This window comes from Moschus berezovskii, chromosome 6, assembly GCF_049115385.1.
Source record: "Moschus berezovskii isolate FMDL1 chromosome 6, NW_MosBer_1.0, whole genome shotgun sequence".
NCBI lineage: Eukaryota > Metazoa > Chordata > Mammalia > Artiodactyla > Moschidae > Moschus > Moschus berezovskii.
Window position 1 is genome coordinate 3,207,731 of NC_142465.1, and position 22,530 is coordinate 3,230,260.

Below are 22,530 nucleotides of genomic sequence, written 5' to 3' on the forward strand. Positions count from 1 at the left end.
GCCTGGCATGCTGCAGTCCATGGGGTCGCAATGGGTCAGACACTGAGTGACTGAACTGACTGACAGGGACAGTGGCAAGAGTTGGTTCAAGAATCAGACCATTGACTCAAAAATGAAAACCACACATTGGTTTCAGCAGCTCTGCTGGTGCCTAAGGCAAGAAGAAAATGTTCAAGCTCAGAGGAAAAAAGGTGTGGCTTTGAATGGCACAGAAACACTGAGAGCTGACTTTTCAAGAACAAGGAAGTCAGAAGATAATGGACGGGCATCTGTAAAATGCTGAAAAACAACCACCCACCCACCTGGAATTCTATACCCCACAGAAACACTCTTCCAAAGTGAAAACAAAATAAAGACTTTTAGGGCAAATGGAAATGAGACAACTCATCACGCACAGACATGAACTAAAAAAATATTCAGGCAGCGCTTTGGGAAAAAGAAAAGTAGTCTCTGACAGAAATATAAAAAACAAGTAAAGACCAACAATGAGGTAACTGTGAGGGTAAACATTAACTCTACAAAACCATGATGTTAACGCCAAAAATATATCTAACAATTTAAAGTATAACAGTGACAAGGAGGAGACAGTCGTGTCAGGGAGGCAATAAAAGTACTAAGTTAGACTTGAATGTAAAACACACGCTCTATCTGTGAATGGACACCCAACAACCTGACAGAGGAGTACAGAACTAGAAAAAGACTTCACACTTCTACAAGAAGCAAGAGAAAAGAACACAGAATAGGTGAGACAGACAGAAAACAAACAGTAACACGGTATCTATGCACTGAAATATCAACATTATAAATAGAGCAAATACTCTCATTAAAAGATAAAAACGATCAATTGATGACAATGAAAACTATACACTAGTCACAGAGGTTCCTGTTAAGATGGAAGATCTTTTAGACAGGTGAAGGTAAAAGATACCCAGGCAAACAAGGACAGAAAACTGATGTGGCAATATCACTGTCAAATAGTGTCTAAAGTAAGAAGCATCACTAGCCTTAAAAAGGAGCTTCTCATACTGAAACAAGTTCAGTCCAGCAAGAACATGAGGATTCCACATTTGAATGTACCGAATAACATAACCTCAAAATATCAATACATAAAACTGACAGAAATAGAAAAGGAGTAACAGCCAAGTTCATACTCACAGTGGAAGACGTTAAAGACACATCTCTCAGGGAACTGGGCTCCCTGGGACGTAGTCACCCGCAGCCATGAAGTACCTGAATTGCGACTGGCTCTACGATGAGATGTGCTGCAAGCATGAAACACACACTGGATTTTAAAGACTTAGCGTGAACAAAAGAACATGAAATATTTCATTAGGTTTTATCATGTTGATTACACACTGAAATGATAATATTTTGGGTGTGTTAAAATAAAATACATTGCAAGTAATTTCACCTACTTCTGCTTTACAAAACGTGGCTACCAGAATCCGAATTACATGAGTCACAAACCTGATCTAACTGATACACACGGAATATTGCTTTCTCACTGATACATATTATTTTCAAGGGCCCAAGGAACATATCACAAAATGAATATATATTGGGCCATTAGGAAAGCTCAAACTCTTTCAAAGGACTGAACTAATGCGGGGTACACTTAGGGGCTGCAGTGGGCTGACGGTCTATGTGCCTCAAACTGCACCCCGCACGCGGTGATGAGCCCAGGAGGCAGGCACTCTGGGAGGGCTCAGGGCAGGAGGGAACAGGCGCCCATGCTGTGAGGACAGGGAGAAGCAGCAGGCAGTCTAGGAACCAGGAAACAGGCCTCACCAGACGTGGCACCCGCTGGTGCTCTTGGGACTTGCCAGCCTCCAGTACTATAAGAAACAACTTTCTGTTGTTTTTCAGCTAGTCTATGGTATTTATAACAGTAGCCCCAAAAGACTAAGACGGGGCTCTTCATGGAACTAAGCTAGAAATCACACAAGGGTCACTAGAAAAACAACCCCAAACATTAAGTTAAATGACATACTGCTTGAAGAATTTCATGAATAATCATTTTTAAAAAACACAATGAAAATTAGAAAATAATTTTCCATAAAAATCTGGCTTACTCAAACTTGTGGGACGCAGCAAACTGTGTTTAGAGGGTAACTTAAAGCCTTACACACATATACTGGGAAAGAAGGAAGGCTAAAAATCAGTTAAGCCTCTATCCCTGCTGCTGCTGCTGCTAAGTCACTCCAGTCGTGTCCGATTCTGTGCGACCCCATAGACAGCAGCCCACCAGGCTCCCCCGTCCCTGGTATTCTCCAGGAAAGAATACTGGAGTGGGTTGCCGTTTCCTTCTCCAATGCATGAAGTGAAAAGTCAAAATGAAGTCGCTCAGTCGTGTCCGACCCTTAGCGACCCCATGGGCTGCAGAAACCAGAAAAAAAGCAAAGCAAACAAAACACAAGGCAGATGGGGAAAAAAGGAGAAGAAAATAAGGAAACCGAAAGCAATATGGAATTTTTTCAAAACAAAGCCAAAAGTGGGCTCTTTGAAAGGACTGCCAAAACTGATAAACCCCTAGAGAGACTGATTAAGAAAAACAGACAAACCACAAATCACCAGTATCAAGGATTTTTCTAAGGGGAGACAACACATCTTGCAGATAAAAAGATATGATGAACCACAGTTCACTTACTAATTGGAGAGTCTGCTGGCCTCAATAAATTCCTAGCAGCGGGGAAAGGCTTTACACAACTAGACCCAAGAAGACATACAAAATCAGAAATTTTTATTTGCATGAAAAACATTACATCTGAAATTAAAAGCCTCCCCACAATGAAACCAACTGGTTTTGCCAATAAATTCTTCCAAAAATCGAGGGAAGGAAACAGTAATCTCACAGGAACTCTGGGGATAAACAAGGAACACTCTCCAACCCTGTTTTATAAGACTAGCATAACCTTGATACTAAAACCAACAAGGAAGAAGTACAAGAAAGTAACATTACAGACTCTGGATATAGATGAAATAATCCTAAATAAAACACTAACAAATAAAATCCAACAGAAGGAGAATACATCAAGATTAGGTTGGTGTTGTTTTAGAATCACAAAATTTTTTAAAAGTTAAGTCACCACATAAAAGAAAAATCACCTGTTTCAAAATCTACAGAAAATAAACTTAAGAAAACTTAATGTAATAATTTTAGTGCATGACTAAGAAAAAACTCTTAGTAAACTAACAGAGAAGAATTTACATATTTTGATAAAAATATCCATAAAAAAGCTAATATCATATGGGATGGTGAAATACTGAAAGGTTGAAAGGTTTTCCTCTGATAATGGGAAAGAGACAAGGATACTTATTCTCAGTACTTCTGTTCACCATTGTACTCGGTACTGGAGATCCTAGTCCGTACAATAAGGTAAGAAAAAGAAAAGGGTTATCACAGTTGCGAAGGGGGAAAAAAGCACTTATTTGCAGACATAATTGTGTATACATAAGAAAATACAATTAGAATGATTTGAAATTAATGGATTTAGCAAGTGAATATAGAAAAGTCAATTCTATCTCTATTAGGAATTTATAATGGCACTGAAATATCAAGATATCTAATTAAACAAGTGCAAGACTTACAGCAAACTATAGACTTCTAAGATAAATTAAAGAAGATCTAAAAAAAATGGAGAGCTATCTATATTGTGTTCATGGATTATAAGAACAGCATAAAACACACACACAGAGAGTTAACCGTGTGAGGCGATGCGAGTGTTGGGCAATCATTCCACGACATCTATGGGCATCAAGTCATCACAATCACAATGTAGACTTGAAATACACACAAACTGTATCTGTCAATGACTCCTTAGTGAAGCTGGGGGTCTAAAATCAGCGCCTGACACCTGGTAGCTGGAAGGCGTGGGAACCCGGGTTCACGGGCAGGCTGCACACACTCTTAATCACAGGTAAGTCCTGAAGCAACCCAGCAACTCTCCATTTTTCTGTTTCTGTTTTTCTCTGTTCCCCTTGCCATTTCTGTTGAACAGATTCCCAGTATCGAGTGAGCAGCGTCAATGCAGCGATAATGTTTCCCTATCTACGGCAGGAGCATGTAACCCCAGCAGACCTCCCAATTGCCCCGAGATAACTGGGGTGCCCCATCACAACAGAAAGCAAAGAAACGACATTCCCCGAGACAGAGCTGCCCGACAGCAGTGGCGACTATGGTCCACCAGACTTCCCAAGGGAACCCCCAGGGGCTTGGATCCCATGCTGGGCCCCTCAGCTTGAGGCCACACGTGCATTTCCACCATTCTGGGAGTCCTGGCAGAAGAAAGCCAGATCACAGAAGGGGGATGGTGTGGCCGGCCCATGGGACGCAGGGTAGGGCTGACTTGGGTCTGTGCTGGGCTCCACGTCCTGTCACCACCCTTGGAGTGTACAAAGTTCTTGGGATCATTGTAGGTTTTTAGCAAAAAACAATGGAGCCGAAGTCACTTAGGATGGTTTTTAAGAAGAAAACCTCACTGAGGATTCACTCAGCACCAGCCTCGGCCCCTAGTGAGATGCAGACTTCCGGTGGTCATCCATGGCTGTGCCCATCACCCACCAGGGCAAGGGGAGGCCCCCGGACACCGGGTGCCACGTGGGGTTCTTCCCCCACTTTGAGTGAAGGGCTGCATCCCCCTGGATGAACCCAGCTCACCCCTCCACCTCTGATGCTGAGGCCCCCGTGCCTCCCACGACCGGAGGATCCAGCCTCTCCCGGGCCTCCATGTCACTGCACAGACCATGTCCGTGCGGCTTCAGCAGGCAGGGTGAGTCCTGCGCGGAACTTCCCAGCTCGCTGGCCTCGCTGTCCACATCGGGGCTGGGCAGGAGCACTGCATGTCCACTGAACGAGTGGATGAGGGCCCCAACAATGCCAGGGATGATGAAGGGGAGGTGAAGGGGGCTGAGATCCAAGTGTCAGTCCCTGATTCAGGCAGCAGTGCGTATTGACTCATTTAACCTCATGACAAAACTGTGTGTCAGCGGGTGGGGGGTGGGTCCTGCCACTGTTCTCACCTTGGAGCTGGCAAGTTCACTCTCAGTGTCCAGGGACAGCTGCAGCCGCTGACCACAGACTGGACAACTTTAACACAAATTCATTCTCCCTCAGTTCTGGAGTCAGAAACCTGTGATCAAGGTGTGGGCAGGACTGAGCTCCCTCCAGAGGCTCCAGGGGAGGGTCCCTCTGGCCTTGTCCAGCCCTTGGGAGACCCCAGGCCTCCCTGGGCTTGTGGCCACATCACCCCAACCTCTGTGTCCATCTGCATAAACCTTCTCCCCTGGGTGACTCTGTGCCTCAGATCATGCCCTCTTCTCTTCCAAGGACACCCGTCATTGGATTCAGGGTCCACATGCATCCCGGGTGATCTGGTGCAGCGGTCAGGAACTTACTTCCATCTGCCAAGACTTTTCATCAGAATAAGGTCGCCTTGGCAGGCTGCAGAAGGATGGATGGCTTTTGGGGCCACCACTTAGCCCACTACACTTGTCATGAAGCCACAAGGCAGAGCCTCACTGGGCTTGGTGCAGGGAGCTTCGAAGAAGCAGGGCTCCAGTCCTGGGCTGCCTCAAGAACACACTTAGGATCAGGACACTCGGGCACAGGGACCAGATGGGCAAGGCTCAGAGGTGTGCTGGTGGGCGTGGGGCTCACCTGCAGGGGGCCTGGAGCCTGACATGATGGCCCAGGGGTGGGGGACACAGCGCATGGTTTGGGAATGGACACATCCCCGCACGGATGAGAGGAGGCAGGCACGGGGGCTCAGGCCAGGGGAGCCCAGATCTTCCTGCTGCCCTCAAGGGGCCGGTCAGATGGGCACAGGAGGGAGCCGTGGTTTCAGCGACCTGGGTCGGAGTCCTGGTCTGCTGCTGTGTTGTCTCTGGCGAGTGACTCAGCCTCTCTGAGCCCACCTTTTGCTCCTCTGCAAATCTTTGCCACACGTGACTATCTTCACAGTTGTGGGGAGTTCTTGGTGCTCTCAGCAGCCCCGCCCAACCCCATGACTGGGGCTATGCCGCCTCTCCACGACCTTGAGGCCGCTAAGACCACCCCTGCACAGACTCTCTTTGCAAAGAAGCTGGAAGCTGCTTCTCCTACCCCAGGAGCCCTGGGGCACCCAGACCCAAGAGGCAGCAATGCCTCTAGCCTGGGGGCTCCCGGGCGAGGGGTTGACCACATGGGGCACTGGGAGTGACCGTGGATGGCCCCGTATGGCCAACTCCATCTTTCCTGTTGCAGCCCAGGTTTATTTCTGTGTGCTCTGCTCAGCCGCACGCAAAGACCCAAAATATATCCCTCCGAGTCCGTGGAGATTTCTCTCGACGGTGGTCAAGAAGCAGTGCCTGGGCTGGCATCCCTGGGAAAACACGCTCTGCTGTTGACATGAGCGACAGGGTCCCTTCAAGAAAAACATCTGGCCAGATCAGGAAAGGGTCGTGGGACTCACTGGACAAATGGGATATCCTCATTCTTACACACATGGGATGTTTTAAACGCTGGCACCCAGCCTGACAACAGCCTGATCCTGGCGGGAAGAAACCGAGAGATGCAGGTCCCCTCCCCCAGTCGGACACCCCAGACGGTGGCTTCTGTCTGGACTGGCCCTGTGGGTGGGGAGTCTGGAGGACACAGAACCACAGGGGCCTCGAGGCTTGGCGTGGGCGTGGGGAGGGCCAAGGGGCTCGGGGAGGCGGCAGGGTCAGGGCCCTTGCAATGGACTGCCACCAAAGGCTGGACAAAGACAAGAAGTAAGAAAACGAATGCCACACCTTAAAGCTGCTCAAGAGCCAAGAAGGCCCAGAAGAGTGACCAGGACTGAGCCATCCAAGGTGGGGTAGTGGAGGAGGAGGCTCGCCCAGCTCAGACTGGACGGGGTTAAACCTCCGCTCCGGCTCAACTCACAGGAACCCCACCACAGTCACTCCTGACACTTTCCTTTTCGAAGGAAAAAGGGAATCACAGAACAAGCAACACCATCCCTGTGGGGGACTCTTGGCGGTCGAGGATGCCAAGGGCCCCTCTGCGTCCGCACGGCTGCCTGAGCCTGCATGTTGTGCATCACAGTCACCCGTCTCCGCTGAGGGGCAGCCTCCGAGCTTGTTGGAAGGTTGGCCTCAGCGAGGCCGAAATGGGGTCCCTAGCTGCCCCCAGAGGGCTCCCAGGCAGCACACCTCCCCAGCCCACCCTGAGCCCACGGCTGCTGCCCACCCCAGAGGGCCCCGTCACTGCCATCAGGGAATTAGGGGGTGCCAAGTGCTCAGACCCGAGGGTGGTGGGGGCGCCTCCATGGCATCCTGTGTGTACCCCTCCTCGGCTCATGGTCCAGCAGGAGCTGCGGGGAGCGTGTGTACACGGCAGGGACACACAGGACGCCTCCTGAGCACCGCCAGGCCAGGAAGCCCTGGAGCCCCGGTGGGAAGCCTGGGCCGGACTTCTGACCACCACAGGGGCCTGGTCAACCTCCCCTTCTCTGTGCCCTCGGCTTCCTCAGCTCCAAGGATAACACCACCTCTCGGAGAGCCTCTGATGCCAGGACTGCTCTGTGGGAGGGATCGTGTTCTCCTCGAATGTGTTCAAGGCACGTGATGCCTGGTCAGTCCCTAATGACTGGCTGCATTCTTGGCAGGCCTGGGGCCTGCCTGCTCTTCCTGTTGGCACCAGGGTCCCACATGCATGTGAGTTGGCAGGCCTGTTCCAGGCTGGGTCTGTCTGCTTAGGTGACAGACGTGCCTCCTGGGAGGAAGAGCATCTGGCACGGGCTGGGCCCCATCCCCTGATTGGCGCCAGGACCAGCCTCCTTGTAGTTCCCGAATTGGGAAGACAGGGGCCATTTCTGGGTCACTTGAACGTGTCATCTCATGGGAGCGTGGCTTTATGATATTTGCTGAGTGATCCGGGGGGGTGGGGGGGGTGGGGGACAGTCCTGCTGAGCTCCTACTGTGTGCTGGCAGAGGATGTTCCCGCAGTCCTTCCTTGACTTCTGGCAGCATCCTCGGGTTCACTTTAATACTCTTGGATGAGGAGGCAGGCTTGACTGCCACAGGGGGCCGACCCTGGCTTGCTCACGCCCGCCTGCCACCTGGACAGCTCCTGGAGGGGACAAGAAAGGGCTCAGTCCCTGGGCAAGTATCTGCAGGGAGGCATTTCTGCACCATGGTTCCTGCTGACCACATCTGCACCACCCTGGAGGAGCGGCTGTGGTCACTCAGGCACGGTCACATGGGTGCTGGCCTAAGCATGCCTTCTACACAACCTGGACATGGTGCCCTCGACTGTCTCCAGTGAGCCCGGACCCAGAACGTGGTCTCTGAGTTAACTGGAGCTGCAGGACTGGCTGGGGCGGATTTACCCCTCAGCTCTTGGCATAGGGTCTGGCTCCCAAGGCCTGGCTTGTTGAAGGAATAAAAGACATGTATTCATTCACAGGCCTGCTTTGATGATGGGTGGGTAGGTTACTCAGATCCACCCTCTCATGGTAAACAATTATTAAAAAAAAAAAAAAAAGTGTCACGCCTTAAAGTTGCTGAATACCTGAGAAGACCCAGAGGAGCAACTGCCCAAGATGAGGGATCTAACAGAAGACCCCTCCCTCCCCATGGAGCCAGACTCCCAGAAGACGACACTTTCAGGTGACCCAGAAAGGGCTTCCCTCCTCCAACCACGGGAATTACAAGGAAGGTGGTGCTGGTGCCGAGCAGGGGAAGAAGCAGGTGAAGACCCCAGTGGGTGCAGGCACATCAGCCTGTGACCTTGGTTCAAGGGGATCCTATCCATGACGCCTCAGATGAGTGGAGAATGCAAGTGCCAAGTCTTTCTGGATAAGGGCACCTTCTTCCCAGGCTTGGGAACTGCTCCGTGGGTTATGGAAGGGTGGTGGCCAGTGGGGAAGAGCGCCAGGCCCATCAGGATGAAAGCCAGCCGGAGGAGAACCAGCAGAAGTGACCCCCTCAGCTTTGGGAGCGACTTCACTTCTGAGATGATTAGATGGATAATAAATCTAAGAAATCAGCTAAGCTCACCTCGCTTAGAGAAATAAACCTCAAGATAGAAAGGTCCTGCAAAGACAGGAAACCATTAAAGAAAATGACACAGCCAACTTGCGAAAGAACCAAACAGAACATGCAGAAATTAAAAAGTGTCATAACGAGAAGCAAAAATACAACAGACACGTTTGAAGACACTTGACCTCTTCCGGAAAGGGAGACACGTGGGCACAGAGCAGGGGCATGCTGATAACGTATGCATCCCCTTGCCCAACCCCCTGCTCTCCAGGAAGAAAAACCAACCCTGAACTGTAGCTGCATCATTTGCCAATTTCCGCAGTGTAAATACTCCCACAGTGGCCTGATTCATGTACCAAAGGGTTAACACCCTGCCGGCAGAATTCCCCATGAAACAGAACTACCGGCCAAGAGACATGGGAGGACGTCAGAACCGCAACCCGAGGGGCACAGATTTCAGCCCAAATACCTGGGACCTGGGCAGAGCCGACCTTGGGGAACTTTAAAGACAAGACTCTTTAAACATGTCTAGAATTCACTTTATAACTTTGCCATTTCCTTCTCCTGTTTATAACAAGTACACTTCCACGAAACCAAGAGAGGCCCAGAGGAAACCAGGTGGGGTGTATAAAAGCCTCAGCACTTAAGACTCAAGAGACATAAAAGCTTTACGGGCAAAGAAATGCATGTGTAATGGTGGAATTATGAATAGAGATATGAATAGCTTCGGGACTAGACAATGGCCCCTGACACCTCATTGTAGGACAGGCTCATGGCATAGGCACTAAGCCTGGGGGTACGAGTGAGATGGGGGCTGAAGACCACGTTTTGTTGTTGTTTAGTCACTAAGTCACGTCCGACTCTTTGAGACCCCATGGACTGCAGCACACCAGGCTTCCCTGTCCTTCACCATCTCCCAGAGCTTACTCAAACTCATGCCCATGGAGTCAGTGATGCCATCCAACCATCTCTTCCTCTGATGGCCCCTTCTCCTCCTGCCCTCAATCTTTCCCAGCATCAGGGTCTTTTCCAATGAGTCAGCTCTTCACATCAGTTGGTCAAAGTACTGGAGCTTAAGCTTCAGCATCATTCCTTCCAATGAATAATTTTCAGGGTTGATTTCCTTTAGGATGGACTGGTTTGATGTCCTTGCAGTCCAAGGGACTTTCAAGAGTCTTCTCCAACACCACAGTTCAAAAGTATCAATTCTTTGGTGCTCAGCCTGCTCTATAGTCCAGTTCTCATGGTTCAGGGCAAAGAGACTGACACGAGGGTGCAGCATCCAATTTCAAGTGCTGGTTCTGCCCCTGCCGGGCCCAGTGGCCTTGGTCTCCTTGCCCCACCTCTCAGAGCCTCTGTTCCTTCTCTCGGTAAAGGGATCTGACCCTGCACCACAAGCCGGGTCGGGATGGGGGTTTGTGTCCAGGCTGAAAGTCCCCGAGAACACCTGCTGCTGCACTGTCCTTACATGCGGAGTTGTCAAAATTAGACTTGAGGTGCCTCAAAGTCTAGAACCCCCACCCCACTGTCCAGGCTATGAGGACGGGCCCCCGCCCCCAACTCCATGCTCATCACCACACTTAGCCAAGTCGGGGAACCGTCTTGGACACCAGCTCATGCCCACAAGGCCTCAGCTGGAAACTGCAAGAAACACGTCCCTCTCCCCTGTCCCATGTCCCCTGGCAGGGAGGACGTGCCATCACCTCCATTCTACAGATGGAAAAACTGAGGTTCCCAGGGTGGAAGCCATGTGCCTGAGGCTGCTGAGCCCCCAGGAAGTGGTCAGTCTGGGTCTGGACCCGCACACGTGGCCTCAGAGGGGCTAGGCAGGGTCTGAGCCTCCCTGGGAGCTCAGGTACCCTCACCGCCTGACCGTGGGTCCTGGAGTCTGGTGTGGAGGCGGCTACCATCCTCCAGCAGGCAGCTCCTCGCTCTCTTTTCAAAAAACAACATCCACAAAGACAGGAAACAGATGCCGCCGTGGCCCACACCAGCTCCGGGGAGGAACGAGGAGAAACTACAGCCCGCCAGCCCTGGGGTGCGGTGGCGAGCCCTGAACGGCAGCTTGAAAGCAAATTGACCTTGTAAGGTTCATGTGTCTGAGGCCTTAACAATTCTGCCAAAGACGGAGTCAAGTTCAACATCAGGCCAGTGCAGGCCTCCGTCATCCCCAGTACACAGCCGGGATTTTCCTGTGTGGCCTTCTCGGAGTGGACATAAATAATGCCCTGGCTTTGAGGTTGGACTTGAAAAATGTTGATGGGTTTCAGTTACAAGGAAACATGTTGGCCCACAAGCTGCTCTTGTCCATTTCCCAGAAAACCTGGCCGCTGACCCCAATGCCATCGGAGGGACAGAAGAGTGGGGGGTGGGTGGATGAGGTGCTCCTGCAGAAGGAAGGCCTGGGCCACCTGCCTCCGGGACTTTCCCCCACCATTTCTATCCTGTCTGCTGTCCCAGGGGGTCTCTGACATGACACCCCTCCTGGACCCTCATGTGTGAAACTGACTTCGGGGGCCGTCTTTTGGATCAAGGTGTCAGATCCTCATTTGACAACCAGGGTCCCTCTTGTGGGTGGCTGGGCAAGCAATTTTTAAGCCGAGTCCCTTTGGGCCCACGGTGCCTGGCAGAGAGTAGGGGGCAAGTGGGTCACCTGTGGTCACAGCCAATAGGCCAGGCTCAGCCTCCATCCGTCCTATACACGAAGTTATGGGCACGTTTTGTCCAGACCCGCCACTGCCCCCTCCACTGGGTTCCCGGCCCAGGGCACCCAGTATTGTGTGCGGTATCACTCTGGATAACCCAGTGATGTAATGCCTTCTTTCCCAGGTGGTTCAGCAGAAAAGAACCCGCCAGCCAATGTAGCAGATGCAGGAGACCTGGGTTCGCTCCCTGGGTTGGGAAGATCCCCTGGAGGAGGAAATGGCAACCCATTTCAGTATTCCTGCCTGAAAAATTCCACGGACAGAGGATCTTAGGGGCTAGAGTTCACAGGGCTGCAAAGAGTTGGACACGAATGAGCAACTGAACATGCACACAGTCGTGTAAATACTGTTGTTGTCTCTGTTTGACAAATGGTGAAGCTTCACTGCTGTTGTTGTTCAGTCATCAGATTTTGTCTGATTCCTTGCGACCCCATGGACTATACACTCCATGGAATTCTCTAGGCCAGAATACTGGAGTGGGTAATGTTTCCCTCCTGCAGGGGATTTTTCTGACTCCCCACATACTATAAGACTAAACTTGAGAATTCTTGTTTTTTTAATTTTATTTTACTTCAAATAGCCTTTGGGCATCTGAAAGGACAGTGTAGGTACTTTCAAGATGTCTTCTGCAAAACAAAGCCCTTTTGGCAAGTGTGGTCATAATATCCAGGTAGACGTTGCTGTTGTAAGTGTCACATCTCAGCCAGAAGGCAAATTCTGAGCTCTTCCTCTGGCAGAAACAAATTCACAAGATAAGCCAAGAAAGAGAGCTGGAAAAACAAACCACACCAACAACCAGAAAAGCATTTCTCACGAGACAAAGCTAGAAAAAAATCCAACATCCCTGTGGCCCCAAAACCCTCTTGGAAATGAATGTTCAGTAAGGAAGAGACGAAACATGTCAAGTTCCAAAGACAGGCAATGCCCATGGCCAGTGTAGTTTAGAGACGGCCTGACCACTCAGATGAAGACGCACACCAATATAAACCCTTTGCAGGCAGCAGTGATGGTTGTCACCATAGGAAGTGTTTAGTCTGGTGACAACCCGCCTTGGGCACCACATAAGGGAACAGACCTGGTTCTCTTCCTTTGCCCCACACCATTCACTCATGAAGGCAGCTCAGGTGCTACCTTGTCCTGCCTGCCTGTCTGGCTCACCCATGAGCTGTGACCACCTGCAGGGAAGGACTCCGCCTTCTCTTCTCTGTGCGCCATGAACCTGCACACAGTGGGCCTTCAGAACCTCAGGAGACTCACCCCATCCCCACTATAGCCAGAACCCTCCCCAGGCATTAAAACAGCTGTGGAGTCACTTTGGCCCAAGCCCTGGTTACAGATCCCTGGAGCCTACTACAGCCTCTACAGTGCGATTAATCAGGTCCTTTATACACAGATTCCCACCTATCAGGTCTGATCTTTGGATTCATTGTCACTCTATCCCTCCCCTGGCAGCAAGGTGGGCCGCGATGCAGACAACGGAGCTCATGAGCTGAGTTTCAAAGGACAGCGATGGATGCAACCTGTTGCAAACTAAAGGAGGGTCCCTGAATGTCTCAGAAAAGGCCTCCGGTGTGCAGGTGAGGAGGAGGGCCCCCACGGTGCAAAGGAAAGAGAGGTACTCAGGGGCAAAGGCTCTTGGCCTCTCCTGTAGCAGCTCCAGCTGGTAGCTCGTGAACCGTGGACAGCCAATGTGGTCACATGAGCATGACTCTTATTCCCTCACAAAGCAAGAAAAAGGGGGCAGGGTGTGGGAGTACCCGGAGGGTGTGGTGGGGTGGATGGAGGGACGCGTCCCTCCTCTCTTCAGTGCACATTGCTTTTGTGAGTCTCAGAGCTGCCAGAAGGCAGTCATCAAGTCAGGTCCCCACAGTATCCAGTGTGGGCCGGGTGCCTTAGCCCCTGTCACATGGACAAGCCACACCATATGGCTTCCCTGAGTTCCAACAGCAGGATCTGGGGCTTTTGTTTAGGTACACACTTCCTTGCTGTAGCTGTGTCACCCCCTTCTTTGAGCCCCAGTTCTGTCCTCTAGAAAAAGGACATCGATTGCTACCTTAGCAGGTTGCTACCTTAATCCCATGAAGACTAATTAGGATAATCCTACAATTAATAGCTGGCCTTAAGAGATACTGGGCTTCCCTGATAGTTCAGCTGGTAAAGAATCCTCCTGCCATGCAGGAGACCCCAGTTTGATTCCTGGGTCGGGAATGCTGATCCGCTACAGAAGGGACCGGCTACCCACTCCAGTATTCTTGCACTTCTCTTGTGGCTCAGCTAACCTGGGTTCAATCCCTGGCCTGGGAAGATGCCCTGGAGAAGGGAAAGGCTACCCGCTCCAGTATTCTGGCCTGGAGGACCATGGACTGTACAGCCCATGGGGTCGCCAAGAGTCGGACACGACTGAGGGACTTTCACGTCACTTTCAAGAGATAGGACCTGAATCCAGATTAAACTGGAGTCTCCCAGCGTCATCTGGCATTTCTTCCCTGAAGCCAGCCAAAACCCACACAGGTGCATTTCCACGGTCTCCACTGACAGAAAACCCAGCGTGGTTCAAACAAGCTGACAGACAAGCGGGAGAGGACTCACGGGCAGACGGCTTCCCTCTGGTCTCAGGTGGAGCTCGGGGACCACAGCAGGAAACGGCGCTCTCAACCCGGGGCCCAGCAGCGGCCTCCTTCTCCTGCCGGCGGCTCTGCCCTGACGGGCGCGGGAAAGCTGCCAACCGCCGCAGGCTTCCTTAACGCCTCTCCCACTGCTGTAGCCTGACCTCTCCTGGCCCCACCCCTTCCGGCCAACCAGAGCGCCTCTTCCCTTGATTCCAGCGTGAGGCCCGGCCCTGGGCCCTGATTGGTCACCGCCCCAGCCCTGAGCCAATCACGGTGGCCAGGGAGGATGGAACACACCGATTGGCCAGGTCCAGGTCATGTAACCACACTCTCCCGGACGCGTGCCAGCCGCTCAGCCTGTGTCTGGGGTGGAGAGAGTGCGGTGCACCCGGCGCAGGGCTGAGATTCCAGTCACTGTGTCCGTGTGCTCAGTGTCCTGGGATGTGACTGTGCATCTTCTCTACACACTGCTGCATTCTCTGCAGGAAAGATATTCATGAGACACCTCTTCCCTTCCCAAGTGCTGTTTCACGCACCCACATTCAAGGGAGCAAGACCTCCTGTTCGAAGGTAGGCTTGGAGATCCTCTCTTAACCTCTGGGCTTGTTTCTTGTATCAGTTCAGTTCAGTTCAGTCACTCAGTCATCTCTGACTCTTTGCGACCCCATGAATCACAGCACGCCAGGGGCCTCCCTGTCCATCACCAACTCCCGGAGTTCACTCAAACTCATATCCATCGAGTCGGTGATGCCATCCAGCCATCTCATTTCTTGTATCATGTTAGAATAATTTATTCGGTCTTAAAACCCCCACGAGCACCGCCACATGCTGCTTTGCCTATCAGGATTCTTAGCTGTTCTGAGTAGAGGGCATGGCCCAGGGGCTTCCCAAAGGGAGGCACATGAGAGGCTGAATCGCTGAATCACTTTGCTGTACACCTTACACAAACAAATCATTGTAAATCAACAAGACTTCAATTTAAAGAAAAGATATTCCCTCATCAAAAATGGTTCGAAATTTTGTAGAAGTTTTTCCTTCAATTGTTGGTGTTTGGTATGTGTCTATTTGGTTTGGTGGTGTGTTTTGAGGTAGGGATCCAGCTTACCTTCCCACATGGATATCAAATTGTCCCAGTGGGACAATTCGTTTGTCCTTTCTCCTGGAAATGTCCTTTCTGCGTTTCCACATTAAGAAGCTTTTTAAAAAATGCCGCGTATCAAGAACTTCAGATCTTTGGTAGTTTGTGCAGCACCCCAGAGGCATGTCTCCCCTTCTGTGACTTCTCTCCGCATCTCACCATTGCCAGTTTCTAGTGTGCACGGGTGCCCTCAGAGGGTTCTCTGCAGTGAGCTGTGTTTCTGTGAGGACAGAGGATGTGAGCACGGAGGAGGGGCTGTGTCCCCAGTGACCATGTGGCCGTGCTCAGCGACCCCGATATTGAGTCTGGCTGTGACTTCCTGAGGCAAGCTCTGCTTTTCTTCCTCTTGGTGTCTGGATACGCAAAGTGATTCTGGTGGATTGGGGCTTGGGTCCCTGGATCCAACAGTGGAGAGATACACCCACAGCCTGCTTTTCCTTTATAGTTTCCTCCTGTGGGCTCTGCTCAGCTGGTGTGGAGATATTTCTGTTCAAGGCTTGAGAGGTAGTCAGTCCTTCTGCTTCTCATCCCCTGCCTCGTCTGTACTTCTGTCTTTTTTTTTTTTTTTAATATAGCTAGTTTTCAATGTTGTTAGTCCTTGTGTCATTCTGACTCTCAGGCACCTGTGGTTTAATAGACCTCCAGCTCCAGAGAGCTCTTTGCCTGCTGGAGACATGAAGCACTCAGGGAGCAGCACCACATCACACTGGAGCCTGGCCCAGAGAGCAGCTTCTTGCCAGGATGGCTCCATTCCTGCTGTGGGGGTTCGGAGTTATCACATCTGATTGTGCATCCCCTGGGCCTCCAGTGCAGGCCCCACTCTGAGATCTGGAAAGGAGGTGGCTTCCCTTCCTGACACAGAACTAGTATTTTTTTGTCCTCATCCTTGTCCATTCCCATTTGGCTCGCAGGCTCTACACTTGACCCTCACCCACAGGATCAGAAGAGCCCAGTTCTAGAGAAGTTTCATACAAGGAGAGGCTCCCAGAGACACTCCAACCCCCGGGCCTAAGTAAGCATTTCCTTGGAGTTTCACAGCCCTGGGAGGAGATACTGGGTTTGTGTTCTTTTTACAGTTGAATATGTTGAGCCTCAGATCATTGTGTGATTTGCTCTGGGTCACTCTGCAGGTCAGTGGGTAAGGTGGGATTTGAACCCAGACTCTATGTCTTGGAGCTCATGACTGTACAGGTGTTTCTGCTCCTCGGGTAAGTTTATTTCAGGGTTTTTTTTGTTGTTGTTTTTGATGCATTTGTATATGGGGCTGTTCTGTTTTCTCTCTGACAGTTCATATCCTGCTATGCTGCTGAATTTCTTAGTTTTAATACTTGTTACTTGGTGGAGTTTTTAGGGTTTCATTTAAATCCTGTCATAATCAAATAGTGGCAGTGTAACTTCATCTGTTCCAATGGGGATGGCTTTTATTTCCTTTTCTTGCCTGGTTATTCTGGGTAGGACACCTCCACTACTTGTTGAACAAGATTGGTGAGAGTGGGTATCCTTGTACTATTCCTGATCTTTTAGGAAAATCTTTCATCTCTTTACCATTGAGTTGGATGTTAGCTGTGGGCTTGTCTTTTATACCCTTTAGGATGGTCCATGTATAACCACTGTATTGAGAGACTGTACCAAAGTTGATGTTAAACTTTGTCGAAAGCATTGTCTGCAATTATTGAGAAGATCACACGATTTCATTCTTAATTTTGCTTATATTGTGTATCACAGTGATTGATGTGCAGATAAAAAATCATGCTTGCAGGCACAGAATAAATTCCATTTGATCATAGTGTATGATTCTTTTAGTGTATCTTCAATTTGGTTTGCTAATATTCTTTTGAGGATTTTTACATCCGTGTACACCAGGGTCAGGATTCTATGGTTGTTCATATGGTAAAGAATCTGCCTACAATGCGGGAGACCTGGGTTTGACCCCTGGGTCAGGAAAATCCCCTCGGAAAAGGAATAGCTACCCCCGCCAATATTCTTGCCTGGAAAATTCTGTGGACAGAAGACCTGTCGGGCTACAATCAATGGGTCACAAATAACTGGACATGACTGAGTGACTCACACTTAGAAGAGTGTTTCTTGACTTCCTTAATATCTAAATTTAAGATTTTATATCAGTCAAAAATTACAGTCTAAGGCAAAAATGTCAAGAGTCCTTAGAAGTAAATGACAATAAGGGCTGACAGTTGAAAGCAAGAAAGACTGCACATAATTTATTTTTCATAAGAATTTTAGATCTTCAGAGGAATTCTCATTAAACTGAATTAAAATGCAAGCTTTAGTTTAAAATGGAAAGCTTTTTTGGAATTATGTTTCTATGTTGAGACTGAAATTTTATTATTTATGTATGAGATATTGAGCAATACAGTGTAGCTATTAAAATCATATTTTCAATACCTTTAATGACATTTATAACCCCTTATAGTGGAAAAATTGCTAGGAATAGAAGATGATCCCATATAACTTTAGATGACAGTACAGATATGTTGAATGATAGTTTTCAGACTGTATTTATTTATTTTTGATTGAAGGATAACTGCTTTACGATGCTTGGTTGGTTTTCCTCATACAACAACACGATAGGCCATAAGTATATTATCCACTCTTTGGCGAGCCTGCCTCCCACTTCCTGCCATCCCACCCTCTAGGTCGTCACAGAGCACTATGCTGGGTTCCCTATGTTATATAGCACCTTCCCACTAGCTAGCTATTTTACGTATGGAGTGTACTCCGGGAGTTGCTGATGGACAGGGAGGCCTGGCGTGCTGTGATTCATGGGGTCGTGGAGAGTCGGACACGACTGAGCGACTGAACTGAACTGAACTGAGTGGCAATGTTTCAATGCTACTCTCTCAATTTGGCCCACCCTCTCCTTCTCCAGCTGAGTTCACAAATCCTTCCCCTACATCTCTGTATCTATTTCTACCCTTCAAATATTCACCAGTACCATTTTACAAGATTCCATGTGTATGCATTAATATACTGTATTTGTTTTTCTCTTTCTGACTTACTTCACTCTGTATCACAGTTTCTAGGTTCATCCACCTCAGTGAAACCAACTCGTATTTGTTCCTTTTCATGGCTGAGTAATATTCCATTGTGTATATGTTCCACAATTTATTTATCCATTTTTCTCTTGATAGACATTAGGTTGCTTCCATGCCCTGGCTATTTTAAATAGTGCTGCAATGGACATTGGGGTACATAAGTCTTTTTAGAGGTGTGGTTTTCTCAGGGTATATGGCCAGTAGGGGATTGTTGCATCATGCAGTAGTTTTATTCCTACTTTTTTAAGAAACCTTACTTTCCTTCTCCATAGTGGTTGTATCCATTTACATGTCTACGAACAGTGCAAGAGGGTTCCCTTTCTTCCATGTCCTGTCCAGCATTTATTATTTGTAGAATTGTTGATGATGGCCATTCTGACTGGTGTGAGGTGATAGCTCATGTAGTTTTGATTAGCATTTCCTTAATAATGAGTGATGTGGAGCATGTTTTCACCTTCTTAACGTCTTCTTTGGAGAAATGTATTCATGTCTTCTGCTCACTTTTCATTTGGTTGCTTTTTTTCTGATATTAGGCTCGATGATCTACTTGTGTACTCTGTAGATAATCCTTTGTCAATTGCTTTGTTTACAATTATTTTCTCCTATTCTGAGGGTTGTCTTTTCATCTTATTTATAGTTTTCTTTGCTGCTTAAATACTTTGAAGTTTCCCTAGGTGCCATTTTTTTAATGTTTCTTTTTATTTCAGTCATTCTCGGAGGTGGATCAAAGAGGATCTTGCTATGATAAATCTCAAAGAGTGTTCTGCCTATGTTTTCCTCTAAGAATTTTATAGTTTCTGGCTTTCCTGTTGGTCTTCAATCCACTGTGAATTAGTTTTTGTGTACAGTGTGAAGAAGTTTTCTAATTTCCTTCTTTTGCATGTAGTTGTCCAGTTTCCCAGCACCACTTACTGAAGAGGCTCTCTTTTCTGTCCTTTCTCCATTGTACATCCTTGCCTCCCTTGTCAAAGAAAAGGAGTGCGGGTTTCTCTCTCAGCTTCGTGTCTTGTTCCATTGCTCTATGTTTCTGTTTTTGTGCCTGTACCATAGTGTCTTGGTAGTATAGTCTGAAGTCAGAAAGGTTGATTCCTCCAGTTCCACATTTCTTTCCAAGATTGCTTTGGCTTTTCTGGGTCTTTCTCCCCCTCCCCCCCCCAATATAAATTGTAAAATTATTAGTCCTAGCTCTTTAAAAAATGTCACTGGTTGTTTGATAAGGATGAATTGAATCTGCAGATTGCTTTGGGTAGTGTAGTCATTTTCACAACATTGATTTCTTTCAATTCAAGAACATGGCATATCTTTCTATCCGTTTGTTTCATTTTTGCTATCTTTCATCATGCAGCCTGTCTTTCTGCATACACGTGTTTTGTCTGTTTAGGTAGGTTTATTCCTAGCTATTGGAGAAGAAAATGACAACCCACTCCAGTACGCTTGCCTGGAAAATCCCATGTATGGAGGAGCATGGTAGGCTACAGTCCATGGGGTCCCGAAGAGTCGGACCCGACTGAGTAACTTTACTTTCACATTTCACTTTCATGCATTGGAGAAGGAAATGGCAACCCACTCCAGTGTTCTTGCCTGGAGAATCCCAGTGACGGAGGAGCCTAGTGGTCTCCCATCTATGGGGTCTCACAGAGTCGGACATGACTTACGTGACTTAGCAGCAGCAGCATTCCTAGCTATGCTATTCTTCTTGTTGCAGTGGGGAATGGCACTTTTTCCTTAGTTTCTCTTTCTGATTTTTCTTGTTGTGCTATAAGTATGCAAAGGATTTCTGTGTATTAATTTTGTATCCTGTGCTTTACTAAATTCACTGAAGAGCTTTAGTAATTTCCTGGTTGTATGTTTAGGGTCTTCTGTGAATAGAAACAGGCCACCTGCAATCAATGAGAGATGGACTTCTTCTTATCCAATATGCATTCTTTTTCGTTTTCTTCTCTGATTGCTGTGTGTATGACGTACAAATCTATATTGAATAATAGAAAGGAGCGCGGGCACCATGGTCTTGATCCTGATCTTAGTGGAAATGCTTAAAATTTGACACCATTGAGGATAATGTGCTGAGAGATTTCCCTTATGACCTTTATTATGTTGAGGTAGGTTTCTTCCATGCCCATTTATGGGGCGTTTTTTAAATCATAAACTGGTGTTTAATTTTGTCAAAACCTTTCCTGGCATTGATGGAGATTATCATATAGTTTTTATCTTTCAATTTGTTAATATAGTGTATCACATTGACTGATGTGCACATAGTGAAGACTCCTTGCATCCCTGGGATAAACCCCACATGAACGTGGTGTGTAACCCTTTCCATGTGTCTTGTTTTGCTTTGCTCTTGCTCGCGTTTCCCCAGGATTGTTGCTCTGGTGCTCGTCAGTGATGTTAGCCTGTAGTTTTCTTTCCTGGGTGGCGTTCCTGCCTCATTGTGGTTCATGGTGATGATGGCCTCACAGAGTGGGTTGGGATGCTCCTCCCTCCACGCTTTTCTGGAGGAGTTTGACCACAGTAGGTATCATCACATCACTACCATTTGAGAGCATTCACCTGTGAAGTCCTGGGCATTTGTTTGTTGGAGACTTTTGATCACAGTTAGTAGTGCTTGTGATTGATGTGTTCATCGTTAGAGCTTGTGACTGGTGTTAGTGCCTGATTTATTCACATTTTCTATTTCTCCTGGTTCAGTCCTAGAAGACTGTACTTTTCTAAGAACCTGTCCATTTGTTCCAGGTTGTCCATTTTATTGTCATGCAGTTTTCTCTAATTGTCTCTTATGATCCTTTTTCTTTCTGTGTTGTCTGTTGTGAAGTCTCCTTTTTCATTTCGAGTTGATTTGAGTCTTCTCCCTATTTTTCTTGATGAGTCTGGCTAATGATTTGTCAATTTTGTTTATCTTCTCCAAGACATATCTTATTGTTTTATGGATCTTTGCTAGTGTTTCCTTCATTTCCATTTATTTCTGCTCTGATCTTTATGATTTCTTTCGTTCTGCTAACTTTGCAGATTTTGTGGCCCTTTTTCTTCTTTTTCTAGCTTCTTTAGGGGTTAGATTAGCTTGTTTATTTGATGTTCTTTTCATCTCTTTAGGTAGGCTTCTTGTATTGCTCTAAACTTTCCTCTTAGCATTGCTTTTATTGCATCACATAGGATTTGGGATGTCATTTATTCATTGCCCTTTGTTTTTAGGTATTTTTAAATTTCCTTTTTTATTTCTTCAGTGACCTGTTTGAGTTCTACATGTGTCTGTGTTTTTTACAAATCTTTCTTATAAACGATCCCTAATCAGTATCAGTGTGATCAGAAATGATGCTTGCTAGGATTTCAGTTTCTTACATTTGCCAAGGCTTGATTTGTGACCCAAGATGTGATCCATTCCAGAGAGTGTTTCATGTGCACTTGAGAAAAAAAAAATGCATTCTGCTGTTTGGTGATGGAATATGCTAAAGATACCAATAAGGTCCATCTAGTCTAATGTGTGATGTAAGGCGTATGTTTCTTTATTAATTTTCTTTGTGCATGATCTGTCCATTGGCATAAGTGGGGTGTTAAAATCCCCTAGTATTATTTTCTTACTGTCGATTTCTCATTTTATGGTTGTTGGTATTTGTCTTATGTATTTAGGTGCTCCTGTGTTGGATGCGTGTGTATTATTATTGCAATATCTTCTTCCTGGATTGTTCTCTTTATCATTATGTAGTGTCCTTCCTTGTCTCTTTTGATTTCCATTTGTATGGAATACCTTTTTCCAGGCCCTCAGTTTTAGTCTGTGTGTGTCCCTAGGTCTGAGGTGGATGTATTATCTACAACATTTATATGGGGCTTGTTTTTGTTTCCGTTCAGCCAGTCTGTGTTTCAGTTGGACCATTTAATCCATTTATAAAAATTTAGGGTAATCATTGATATGCACGATACTATTATTATTTACTTTATTATTCTGTTTTTTTTTTTTTATGTCTATTCACTCCCTTCTATTTCCTGTCTAGAGAATGTCCTTTAATACTTGTTGTAAAGCCACTTTGGTG